We start from the raw sequence: 12,267 nt of genomic DNA, 5'->3' as shown, positions 1-12,267 counted from the left end.
GAAATATTTTGTGAGAAGCAAGAAACCTCTCAGACTTTTCCGAAACCCAGCATTGAACAAGGGACTTTTAGATTTTCAATCTAACACTCTCCCAACTGAGCTATTTCATCCAGCTTGCCATTTTGGCTTTCTGTTGTATTTTTGATAATTGTTAAAGATAAATGCAGACCCTGGTCATTCTATCTGCATGTGCAGTTATGTGTTAAATTGTCCAATATTATTCAGCAGCTAAATTGGTCTGATGGGTGAATTTCCTTTTTAGGAGCCAAGTTAGTTAGAAGATGTTTGTAAACTATGAATGGACTTATACTCAGACACACAGACCTATATGGCGAGGGTAGGCAAACTAGGTCATCTGACTACTAACAGTTTTGTATAAGGGGAACTCGAGGCTGATGCAGGCAAAGCTTTACTTTCAATTAAAGGAAGAATTGGCAAATAAAGCAGGTAAAGTTGAATACAAGAGAGGTGGAAGCAAGTTTGACAGAAAGACAGAATGTAAAAAATATGTTGAAATGGTTGTCTTATCGATCAGCTTGATAAAAGGTTTTGATCATTATAAACAACGTCAATATGAGTTGACTCCAAATAGCATTTGTGGCATGCAAAGCAGAAGTTCAAAATGTGCCTAAACCCGGGACCTTTAGATCTTCAGTCTACTGCTCTCCCAACTGAGCTATTTCATCCAGCTGGCAATTTCGGCTTTCTGTTGTATTTTTTATAATTGTTAAAGATAAATGCAGAACCTGGTCACTCTATCTGCATGTGCAGTTATGTGTTAAATTGTCCAGTATTATTCAGTAGCTAAATTGGTCGATGGGTGAATTTCCTTTTTAGGAGCCAAGTTAGTTAGATGATGTTTGTAAACTATGAATGGACTTATACTCAGAAACACAGACCTATATGGCGAGGGTCGGCAAGCTAGGTCATCTGACTACTAACAGTTTTGTATAAGGGGAACTGGAGGCTGATGCAGGCAAAGCTTTACTTTCAATTAAAGGAAGAATTGGGAAATAAAGGAGGCAAAGTTGAATACAAGAGAGGTGGAAGCAAGTTTGAAAGAAAGACAGAAAGTAAATAATATGTTGAATTAATTGTATTGTCGATTATCTTGATAAAAGGTTTTGATCATTATAAACAAAGTCAATATGTGTTGACTCAAAATAGTCTTTGTGGCTTGCAAAGCAGAAGTTCAAAATGTGCCAAAACCCGGGATCGAACCAGGGACCTTTAGATCTTCAGTCTAACGCTCTCCCAACTGAGCTATTTCAGCCTGCCAGCAGCTATAGTATTCAGCCTCTTTTTTTGAACAATCCCAGAACAGAGATGCAGAACCTGGATTTTCAATCTGAGGTTAGAGCTGTGTTTTAATGTGTCCTGCATTGTTCAGCAGCTAACTGGTGAAATGGGTGAGTAGCGTTTTTGGGATAAATCTTAGGTCGTTTTTCTTTTAAAACTCTGAGTGGACCAGCACTGTATTACACAGACGTATGTCGCCTGAGTAGGTAAGCTATGTCATCTCAATACTGACAACTTTGTTCAAGGAGAAGTGAAAGCTGATGCAGACAAGAGTTTACTTTGAAAAAAGTATAAAATGGGATAAATTCGTCATCAAAGCTGATGGCAAGAGAGGTGGAAGCAAGTTTAGAAGGAGGACAGAAAGACAACTTTTTGTTGAAGTTATCATGTTGTTGATCAGTTGATAAAATATTTTGAGAAATAAAGAAAAAAAAACTAGAGCTGATTTCAAGAAATATTTTGCAAGAATGTAGGATCCCCTCGCACTGTGCTGAAAGTCAGGATTGAATCAGGTACCTTAAGCTCTTCAGTCTAACGATCTCCCAACTGAGATATTTCAGCCAACAAGTCCCTGTGGCCTCCTGATGTATTATTAATAATTGTAGACGATACATACAGAACCTGGTCATTCTATTTTAGTTTATAGTTATGTGTTAATGTGTCCAGTATCATTCAGCAGGTAACTTGGTCTGATGAGTGAATATCCTTTTTAGGGGACAAGGTAGGTAGAATTTTTTTTTCTAAACTCTGAATTGACTTATACTCTGAAACACAGACCTATATGGCCAGGGTGTACAAGCTATGTCATCTGACTACTGACAGTTTTGTATAAGGGGAATTGGAGGCTGATGCAGGCAAAGCTTTACTTTAAAATAAAGCAAGAAGTTGCAAATAAATGAGGCATAGTTGAATACAAGAGAGGTGGAAGCACGTTTGAAAGGAAGACAGAAAGTAAATAATATGTTGAATTGATTGTGTTGTTGATCAGATTGATAAAAGGTTTTGATAAAGAAGAGCGTTGATTTAACTCCAAACAGCTTTTGTGACATGAAAAGCAGAAGTTGAAATTGTGCCGAAACCCGGGATTGAACCAGGGACCTTTAGATCTTCAGTCTAACGCTCTCCCAACTGAGCTATTTCGGCCTGCTGGTAGTTTAGGTCTTCATCATTTCTTTTAAACTTCCCAAGAAAATAGATGCTCAACCTCATGCTAGAGCTATGTTTTAAGATGTCCTGTATCATTCATCAGTTAACGGGTGCAATAGGTAAATAGCATTTTTCGGATCCAGGTTAGGTAGCTTTTGTTTTTTACTCTGAATGGACTAGCACCATATTACACAGAGGTATTTGGCCTGAGTAGGTAAGCTATGTCATCTGAATACTGAAATCTGTGTTCAAGGAGAAGTGGAAGCTGATGCAGACAAGAGTTTACTTTACAAAAAAGCATGAAATAGGAAACATTTGTAGTCGAAGCTGAATGCAAGAGAGGTGGAAGCAAATTTAGAAGGAGGACAGAAAGACAATTCTATGTTGAATTGATCATGTTGTCGATCAGTTGATCAAATATTTTGATAAATAAAGAAAGAAAAACTTGAGCTGATACCAAGAAATATTTTGTGAGAAGCAAGAAACCTCTCAGACTTTTCCGAAACCCAGCATTGAACAAGGGACTTTTAGATTTTCAATCTAACACTCTCCCAACTGAGCTATTTCATCCAGCTTGCCATTTTGGCTTTCTGTTGTATTTTTGATAATTGTTAAAGATAAATGCAGACCCTGGTCATTCTATCTGCATGTGCAGTTATGTGTTAAATTGTCCAATATTATTCAGCAGCTAAATTGGTCTGATGGGTGAATTTCCTTTTTAGGAGCCAAGTTAGTTAGAAGATGTTTGTAAACTATGAATGGACTTATACTCAGACACACAGACCTATATGGCGAGGGTAGGCAAACTAGGTCATCTGACTACTAACAGTTTTGTATAAGGGGAACTCGAGGCTGATGCAGGCAAAGCTTTACTTTCAATTAAAGGAAGAATTGGCAAATAAAGCAGGTAAAGTTGAATACAAGAGAGGTGGAAGCAAGTTTGACAGAAAGACAGAATGTAAAAAATATGTTGAAATGGTTGTCTTATCGATCAGCTTGATAAAAGGTTTTGATCATTATAAACAACGTCAATATGAGTTGACTCCAAATAGCATTTGTGGCATGCAAAGCAGAAGTTCAAAATGTGCCTAAACCCGGGACTGAACCAGGGACCTTTAGATCTTCAGTCTACTGCTCTCCCAACTGAGCTATTTCATCCAGCTGGCAATTTCGGCTTTCTGTTGTATTTTTTATAATTGTTAAAGATAAATGCAGAACCTGGTCACTCTATCTGCATGTGCAGTTATGTGTTAAATTGTCCAGTATTATTCAGTAGCTAAATTGGTCGATGGGTGAATTTCCTTTTTAGGAGCCAAGTTAGTTAGATGATGTTTGTAAACTATGAATGGACTTATACTCAGAAACACAGACCTATATGGCGAGGGTCAGGAAGCTAGGTCATCTGACTACTAACAGTTTTGTATAAGGGGAACTGGAGGCTGATGCAGGCAAAGCTTTACTTTCAATTAAAGGAAGAATTGGGAAATAAAGGAGGCAAAGTTGAATACAAGAGAGGTGGAAGCAAGTTTGAAAGAAAGACAGAAAGTAAATAATATGTTGAATTAATTGTATTGTCGATTATCTTGATAAAAGGTTTTGATCATTATAAACAAAGTCAATATGTGTTGACTTAAAATAGTCTTTGTGGCTTGCAAAGCAGAAGTTCAAAATGTGCCAAAACCCGGGATCGAACCAGGGACCTTTAGATCTTCAGTCTAACGCTCTCCCAACTGAGCTATTTCAGCCTGCCAGCAGCTACAGTATTCAGCCTCTTTTTTTGAACAATCCCAGAACAGAGATGCAGAACCTGGATTTTCAATCTGAGGTTAGAGCTGTGTTTTAATGTGTCCTGCATTGTTCAGCAGCTAACTGGTGAAATGGGTGAGTAGCGTTTTTGGGATAAATCTTAGGTCGTTTTTCTTTTAAAACTCTGAGTGGACCAGCACTGTATTACACAGACGTATGTCGCCTGAGTAGGTAAGCTATGTCATCTCAATACTGACAACTTTGTTCAAGGAGAAGTGAAAGCTGATGCAGACAAGAGTTTACTTTGAAAAAAGTATAAAATGGGATAAATTCGTCATCAAAGCTGATGGCAAGAGAGGTGGAAGCAAGTTTAGAAGGAGGACAGAAAGACAACTTTTTGTTGAAGTTATCATGTTGTTGATCAGTTGATAAAATATTTTGAGAAATAAAGAAAAAAAAACTAGAGCTGATTTCAAGAAATATTTTGCAAGAATGTAGGATCCCCTCGCACTGTGCTGAAAGTCAGGATTAAATCAGGTACCTTAAGCTCTTCAGTCTAACAATCTCCCAACTGAGATATTTCAGCCAACAAGTCCCTGTGGCCTCCTGATGTATTATTAATAATTGTAGACGATACATACAGAACCTGGTCATTCTATTTTCGTTTATAGTTATGTGTTAAAGTGTCCAGTATCATTCAGCAGGTAACTTGGTCTGATGAGTGAATATCCTTTTTAGGGGACAAGGTAGGTAGAATTTTTTTTTCTAAACTCTGAATTGACTTATACTCTGAAACACAGACCTATATGGCCAGGGTGTACAAGCTATGTCATCTGACTACTGACAGTTTTGTATAAGGGGAATTGGAGGCTGATGCAGGCAAAGCTTTACTTTAAAATAAAGCAAGAAGTTGCAAATAAATGAGGCATAGTTGAATACAAGAGAGGTGGAAGCACGTTTGAAAGGAAGACAGAAAGTAAATATTATGTTGAATTGATTGTGTTGTTGATCAGATTGATAAAAGGTTTTGATAAAGAAGAGCGTTGATTTAACTCCAAACAGCTTTTGTGACATGAAAAGCAGAAGTTGAAATTGTGCCGAAACCCGGGATTGAACCAGGGACCTTTAGATCTTCAGTCTAACGCTCTCCCAACTTAGCTATTTCAGCCTGCTGGTAGTTAAGGTCTTCATCCTTTCTTTTAAACTTCCCAAGAAAATAGATGCTCAACCTCATGCTAGAGCTATGTTTTAAGATGTCCTGAATCATTCATCAGTTAACGGGTGCAATAGGTAAATAGCATTTTTCGGATCCAGGTTAGGTAGCTTTTGTTTTTTACTCTGAATGGACTAGCACCATATTACACAGAGGTATTTGGCCTGAGTAGGTAAGCTATGTCATCTGAATACTGAAATCTGTGTTCAAGGAGAAGTGGAAGCTGATGCAGACAAGAGTTTACTTTACAAAAAAGCATGAAATAGGAAACATTTGTAGTCGAAGCTGAATGCAAGAGAGGTGGAAGCAAATTTAGAAGGAGGACAGAAAGACAATTCTATGTTGAATTGATCATGTTGTCGATCAGTTGATCAAATATTTTGATAAATAAAGAAAGAAAAACTTGAGCTGATACCAAGAAATATTTTGTGAGAAGCAAGAAACCTCTCAGACTTTTCCGAAACCCAGCATTGAACAAGGGACTTTTAGATTTTCAATCTAACACTCTCCCAACTGAGCTATTTCATCCAGCTGGCCATTTTGGCTTTCTGTTGTATTTTTGATAATTGTTAAAGATAAATGCAGACCCTGGTCATTCTATCTGCATGTGCAGTTATGTGTTAAATTGTCCAATATTATTCAGCAGCTAAATTGGTCTGATGGGTGAATTTCCTTTTTAGGAGCCAAGTTAGTTAGAAGATGTTTGTAAACTATGAATGGACTTGTACTCAGACACACAGACCTATATGGCGAGGGTAGGCAAACTAGGTCATCTGACTACTAACAGTTTTGTATAAGGGGAACTCGAGGCTGATGCAGGCAAAGCTTTACTTTCAATTAAAGGAAGAATTGGCAAATAAAGCAGGTAAAGTTGAATACAAGAGAGGTGGAAGCAAGTTTGACAGAAAGACAGAATGTAAAAAATATGTTGAAATGGTTGTCTTATCGATCAGCTTGATAAAAGGTTTTGATCATTATATACAACGTCAATATGAGTTGACTCCAAATAGCATTTGTGGCATGCAAAGCAGAAGTTCAAAATGTGCCTAAACCCGGGATTGAACCAGGGACCTTTAGATCTTCAGTCTACTGCTCTCCCAACTGAGCTATTTCATCCAGCTGGCAATTTCGGCTTTCTGTTGTATTTTTTATAATTGTTAAAGATAAATGCAGAACCTGGTCACTCTATCTGCATGTGCAGTTATGTGTTAAATTGTCCAGTATTATTCAGTAGCTAAATTGGTCTGATGGGTGAATTTCCTTTTTAGGAGCCAAGTTAGTTAGATGATGTTTGTAAACTATGAATGGACTTATACTCAGAAACACAGACCTATATGGCGAGGGTCGGCAAGCTAGGTCATCTGACTACTAACAGTTTTGTATAAGGGGAACTGGAGGCTGATGCAGGCAAAGCTTTACTTTCAATTAAAGGAAGAATTGGGAAATAAAGGAGGCAAAGTTGAATACAAGAGAGGTGGAAGCAAGTTTGAAAGAAAGACAGAAAGTAAATAATATGTTGAATTCATTGTATTGTCGATTATCTTGATAAAAGGTTTTGATCATTATAAACAAAGTCAATATGAGTTGACTCAAAATAGTCTTTGTGGCATGCAAAGCAGAAGTTCAAAATGTGCCGAAACCCAGGATCGAACCAGGGACCTTTAGATCGTCAGTCTAACGCTCTCCCAACTGAGCTATTTCGGCCTGCCAGCAGCTATAGTATTCAGCCTCTTTTTTTGAACAATCCCAGAACAGAGATGCAGAACCTGGATTTTCAATCTGAGGTTAGAGCTGTGTTTTAATGTGTCCTGCATTGTTCAGCAGCTAACTGGTGAAATGGGTGAGTAGCGTTTTTCGGATAAATGTTAGGTCGTTTTTCTTTTAAAACTCTGAGTGGACCAGCACTGTATTACACAGACGTATGTCGTCTGAGTAGGTAAGCTATGTCATCTCAATACTGACAACTTTGTTCAAGGAGAAGTGAAAGCTGATGCAGACAAGAGTTTACTTTGAAAAAAGTATAAAATGGGATAAATTCGTCATCAAAGCTGATGGCAAGAGAGGTGGAAGCAAGTTTAGAAGGAGGACAGAAAGACAACTTTTTGTTGAAGTTATCATGTTGTTGATCAGTTGATAAAATATTTTGAGAAATAAAGAAAAAAAAACTAGAGCTGATTTCAAGAAATATTTTGCAAGAATGTAGGATCCCCTCGCACTGTGCTGAAAGTCAGGATTGAATCAGGTACCTTAAGCTCTTCAGTCTAACGATCTCCCAACTGAGATATTTCAGCCAACAAGTCCCTGTGGCCTCCTGATGTATTATTAATAATTGTAGACGATACATACAGAACCTGGTCATTCTATTTTAGTTTATAGTTATGTGTTAATGTGTCCAGTATCATTCAGCAGGTAACTTGGTCTGATGAGTGAATATCCTTTTTAGGGGACAAGGTAGGTAGAATTTTTTTTTCTAAACTCTGAATTGACTTATACTCTGAAACACAGACCTATATGGCCAGGGTGTACAAGCTATGTCATCTGACTACTGACAGTTTTGTATAAGGGGAATTGGAGGCTGATGCAGGCAAAGCTTTACTTTAAAATAAAGCAAGAAGTTGCAAATAAATGAGGCATAGTTGAATACAAGAGAGGTGGAAGCACGTTTGAAAGGAAGACAGAAAGTAAATAATATGTTGAATTGATTGTGTTGTTGATCAGATTGATAAAAGGTTTTGATAAAGAAGAGCGTTGATTTAACTCCAAACAGCTTTTGTGACATGAAAAGCAGAAGTTCAAAATGTGCCTAAACCCGGGATTGAACCAGGGACCTTTAGATCTTCAGTCTACTGCTCTCCCAACTGAGCTATTTCATCCAGCTGGCAATTTCGGCTTTCTGTTGTATTTTTTATAATTGTTAAAGATAAATGCAGAACCTGGTCACTCTATCTGCATGTGCAGTTATGTGTTAAATTGTCCAGTATTATTCAGTAGCTAAATTGGTCGATGGGTGAATTTCCTTTTTAGGAGCCAAGTTAGTTAGATGATGTTTGTAAACTATGAATGGACTTATACTCAGAAACACAGACCTATATGGCGAGGGTCGGCAAGCTAGGTCATCTGACTACTAACAGTTTTGTATAAGGGGAACTGGAGGCTGATGCAGGCAAAGCTTTACTTTCAATTAAAGGAAGAATTGGGAAATAAAGGAGGCAAAGTTGAATACAAGAGAGGTGGAAGCAAGTTTGAAAGAAAGACAGAAAGTAAATAATATGTTGAATTAATTGTATTGTCGATTATCTTGATAAAAGGTTTTGATCATTATAAACAAAGTCAATATGTGTTGACTCAAAATAGTCTTTGTGGCTTGCAAAGCAGAAGTTCAAAATGTGCCAAAACCCGGGATCGAACCAGGGACCTTTAGATCTTCAGTCTAACGCTCTCCCAACTGAGCTATTTCAGCCTGCCAGCAGCTATAGTATTCAGCCTCTTTTTTTGAACAATCCCAGAACAGAGATGCAGAACCTGGATTTTCAATCTGAGGTTAGAGCTGTGTTTTAATGTGTCCTGCATTGTTCAGCAGCTAACTGGTGAAATGGGTGAGTAGCGTTTTTGGGATAAATGTTAGGTCGTTTTTCTTTTAAAACTCTGAGTGGACCAGCACTGTATTACACAGACGTATGTCGCCTGAGTAGGTAAGCTATGTCATCTCAATACTGACAACTTTGTTCAAGGAGAAGTGAAAGCTGATGCAGACAAGAGTTTACTTTGAAAAAAGTATAAAATGGGATAAATTCGTCATCAAAGCTGATGGCAAGAGAGGTGGAAGCAAGTTTAGAAGGAGGACAGAAAGACAACTTTTTGTTGAAGTTATCATGTTGTTGATCAGTTGATAAAATATTTTGAGAAATAAAGAAAAAAAAACTAGAGCTGATTTCAAGAAATATTTTGCAAGAATGTAGGATCCCCTCGCACTGTGCTGAAAGTCAGGATTGAATCAGGTACCTTAAGCTCTTCAGTCTAACAATCTCCCAACTGAGATATTTCAGCCAACAAGTCCCTGTGGCCTCCTGATGTATTATTAATAATTGTAGACGATACATACAGAACCTGGTCATTCTATTTTCGTTTATAGTTATGTGTTAAAGTGTCCAGTATCATTCAGCAGGTAACTTGGTCTGATGAGTGAATATCCTTTTTAGGGGACAAGGTAGGTAGAATTTTTTTTTCTAAACTCTGAATTGACTTATACTCTGAAACACAGACCTATATGGCCAGGGTGTACAAGCTATGTCATCTGACTACTGACAGTTTTGTATAAGGGGAATTGGAGGCTGATGCAGGCAAAGCTTTACTTTAAAATAAAGCAAGAAGTTGCAAATAAATGAGGCATAGTTGAATACAAGAGAGGTGGAAGCACGTTTGAAAGGAAGACAGAAAGTAAATAATATGTTGAATTGATTGTGTTGTTGATCAGATTGATAAAAGGTTTTGATAAAGAAGAGCGTTGATTTAACTCCAAACAGCTTTTGTGACATGAAAAGCAGAAGTTGAAATTGTGCCGAAACCCGGGATTGAACCAGGGACCTTTAGATCTTCAGTCTAACGCTCTCCCAACTGAGCTATTTCGGCCTGCTGGTAGTTAAGGTCTTCATCCTTTCTTTTAAACTTCCCAAGAAAAGAGATGCTCAACCTCATGCTAGAGCTATGTTTTAAGATGTCCTGAATCATTCATCAGTTAACGGGTGCAATAGGTAAATAGCATTTTTCGGATCCAGGTTAGGTAGCTTTTGTTTTTTACTCTGAATGGACTAGCACCATATTACACAGAGGTATTTGGCCTGAGTAGGTAAGCTATGTCATCTGAATACTGAAATCTGTGTTCAAGGAGAAGTGGAAGCTGATGCAGACAAGAGTTTACTTTACAAAAAAGCATGAAATAGGAAACATTTGTAGTCGAAGCTGAATGCAAGAGAGGTGGAAGCAAATTTAGAAGGAGGACAGAAAGACAATTCTATGTTGAATTGATCATGTTGTCGATCAGTTGATCAAATATTTTGATAAATAAAGAAAGAAAAACTTGAGCTGATACCAAGAAATATTTTGTGAGAAGCAAGAAACCTCTCAGACTTTTCCGAAACCCAGCATTGAACAAGGGACTTTTAGATTTTCAATCTAACACTCTCCCAACTGAGCTATTTCATCCAGCTGGCCATTTTGGCTTTCTGTTGTATTTTTGATAATTGTTAAAGATAAATGCAGACCCTGGTCATTCTATCTGCATGTGCAGTTATGTGTTAAATTGTCCAATATTATTCAGCAGCTAAATTGGTCTGATGGGTGAATTTCCTTTTTAGGAGCCAAGTTAGTTAGAAGATGTTTGTAAACTATGAATGGACTTATACTCAGACACACAGACCTATATGGCGAGGGTAGGCAAACTAGGTCATCTGACTACTAACAGTTTTGTATAAGGGGAACTCGAGGCTGATGCAGGCAAAGCTTTACTTTCAATTAAAGGAAGAATTGGCAAATAAAGCAGGTAAAGTTGAATACAAGAGAGGTGGAAGCAAGTTTGACAGAAAGACAGAATGTAAAAAATATGTTGAAATGGTTGTCTTATCGATCAGCTTGATAAAAGGTTTTGATCATTATATACAACGTCAATATGAGTTGACTCCAAATAGCATTTGTGGCATGCAAAGCAGAAGTTCAAAATGTGCCTAAACCCGGGATTGAACCAGGGACCTTTAGATCTTCAGTCTACTGCTCTCCCAACTGAGCTATTTCATCCAGCTGGCAATTTCGGCTTTCTGTTGTATTTTTTATAATTGTTAAAGATAAATGCAGAACCTGGTCACTCTATCTGCATGTGCAGTTATGTGTTAAATTGTCCAGTATTATTCAGTAGCTAAATTGGTCTGATGGGTGAATTTCCTTTTTAGGAGCCAAGTTAGTTAGATGATGTTTGTAAACTATGAATGGACTTATACTCAGAAACACAGACCTATATGGCGAGGGTCGGCAAGCTAGGTCATCTGACTACTAACAGTTTTGTATAAGGGGAACTGGAGGCTGATGCAGGCAAAGCTTTACTTTCAATTAAAGGAAGAATTGGGAAATAAAGGAGGCAAAGTTGAATACAAGAGAGGTGGAAGCAAGTTTGAAAGAAAGACAGAAAGTAAATAATATGTTGAATTCATTGTATTGTCGATTATCTTGATAAAAGGTTTTGATCATTATAAACAAAGTCAATATGAGTTGACTCAAAATAGTCTTTGTGGCATGCAAAGCAGAAGTTCAAAATGTGCCGAAACCCAGGATCGAACCAGGGACCTTTAGATCTTCAGTCTAACGCTCTCCCAACTGAGCTATTTCGGCCTGCCAGCAGCTATAGTATTCAGCCTCTTTTTTTGAACAATCCCAGAACAGAGATGCAGAACCTGGATTTTCAATCTGAGGTTAGAGCTGTGTTTTAATGTGTCCTGCATTGTTCAGCAGCTAACTGGTGAAATGGGTGAGTAGCGTTTTTCGGATAAATGTTAGGTCGTTTTTCTTTTAAAACTCTGAGTGGACCAGCACTGTATTACACAGACGTATGTCGTCTGAGTAGGTAAGCTATGTCATCTCAATACTGACAACTTTGTTCAAGGATTAGTGAAAGCTGATGCAGACAAGAGTTTACTTTGAAAAAAGTATAAAATGGGATAAATTCGTCATCAAAGCTGATGGCAAGAGAGGTGGAAGCAAGTTTAGAAGGAGGACAGAAAGACAACTTTTTGTTGAAGTTATCATGTTGTTGATCAGTTGATAAAATATTTTGAGAAATAAAGAAAAAAAAACTAGAGCTGATTTCAAGAAATATT

The 12,267-nt window shown here is 37.6% G+C and overlaps 3 non-coding genes across 3 annotated transcripts; all 3 read right to left on the bottom strand.

The window, feature by feature from the left end:
• Positions 1-2,369: 2,369 nt before the first annotated feature.
• Positions 2,370-2,442, bottom strand: TRNAF-GAA (transfer RNA phenylalanine (anticodon GAA)). Its single transcript has one exon. It is a non-coding gene; the product is annotated as a tRNA-Phe (tRNA).
• Positions 2,443-7,035: 4,593 nt separating this feature from the next.
• TRNAV-GAC (transfer RNA valine (anticodon GAC)) lies at positions 7,036-7,108 on the bottom strand. Its single transcript has one exon. It is a non-coding gene; the product is annotated as a tRNA-Val (tRNA).
• A 2,852-nt stretch (positions 7,109-9,960) lies between these two features.
• Positions 9,961-10,033, bottom strand: TRNAF-GAA (transfer RNA phenylalanine (anticodon GAA)). Its single transcript has one exon. It is a non-coding gene; the product is annotated as a tRNA-Phe (tRNA).
• Positions 10,034-12,267: the final 2,234 nt, after the last annotated feature.

The sequence above is a fragment of the Triturus cristatus genome, chromosome 8 (assembly GCF_964204655.1).
Source record: "Triturus cristatus chromosome 8, aTriCri1.1, whole genome shotgun sequence".
NCBI lineage: Eukaryota > Metazoa > Chordata > Amphibia > Caudata > Salamandridae > Triturus > Triturus cristatus.
This window is presented reverse-complemented; position numbering and strand designations above follow the sequence as displayed.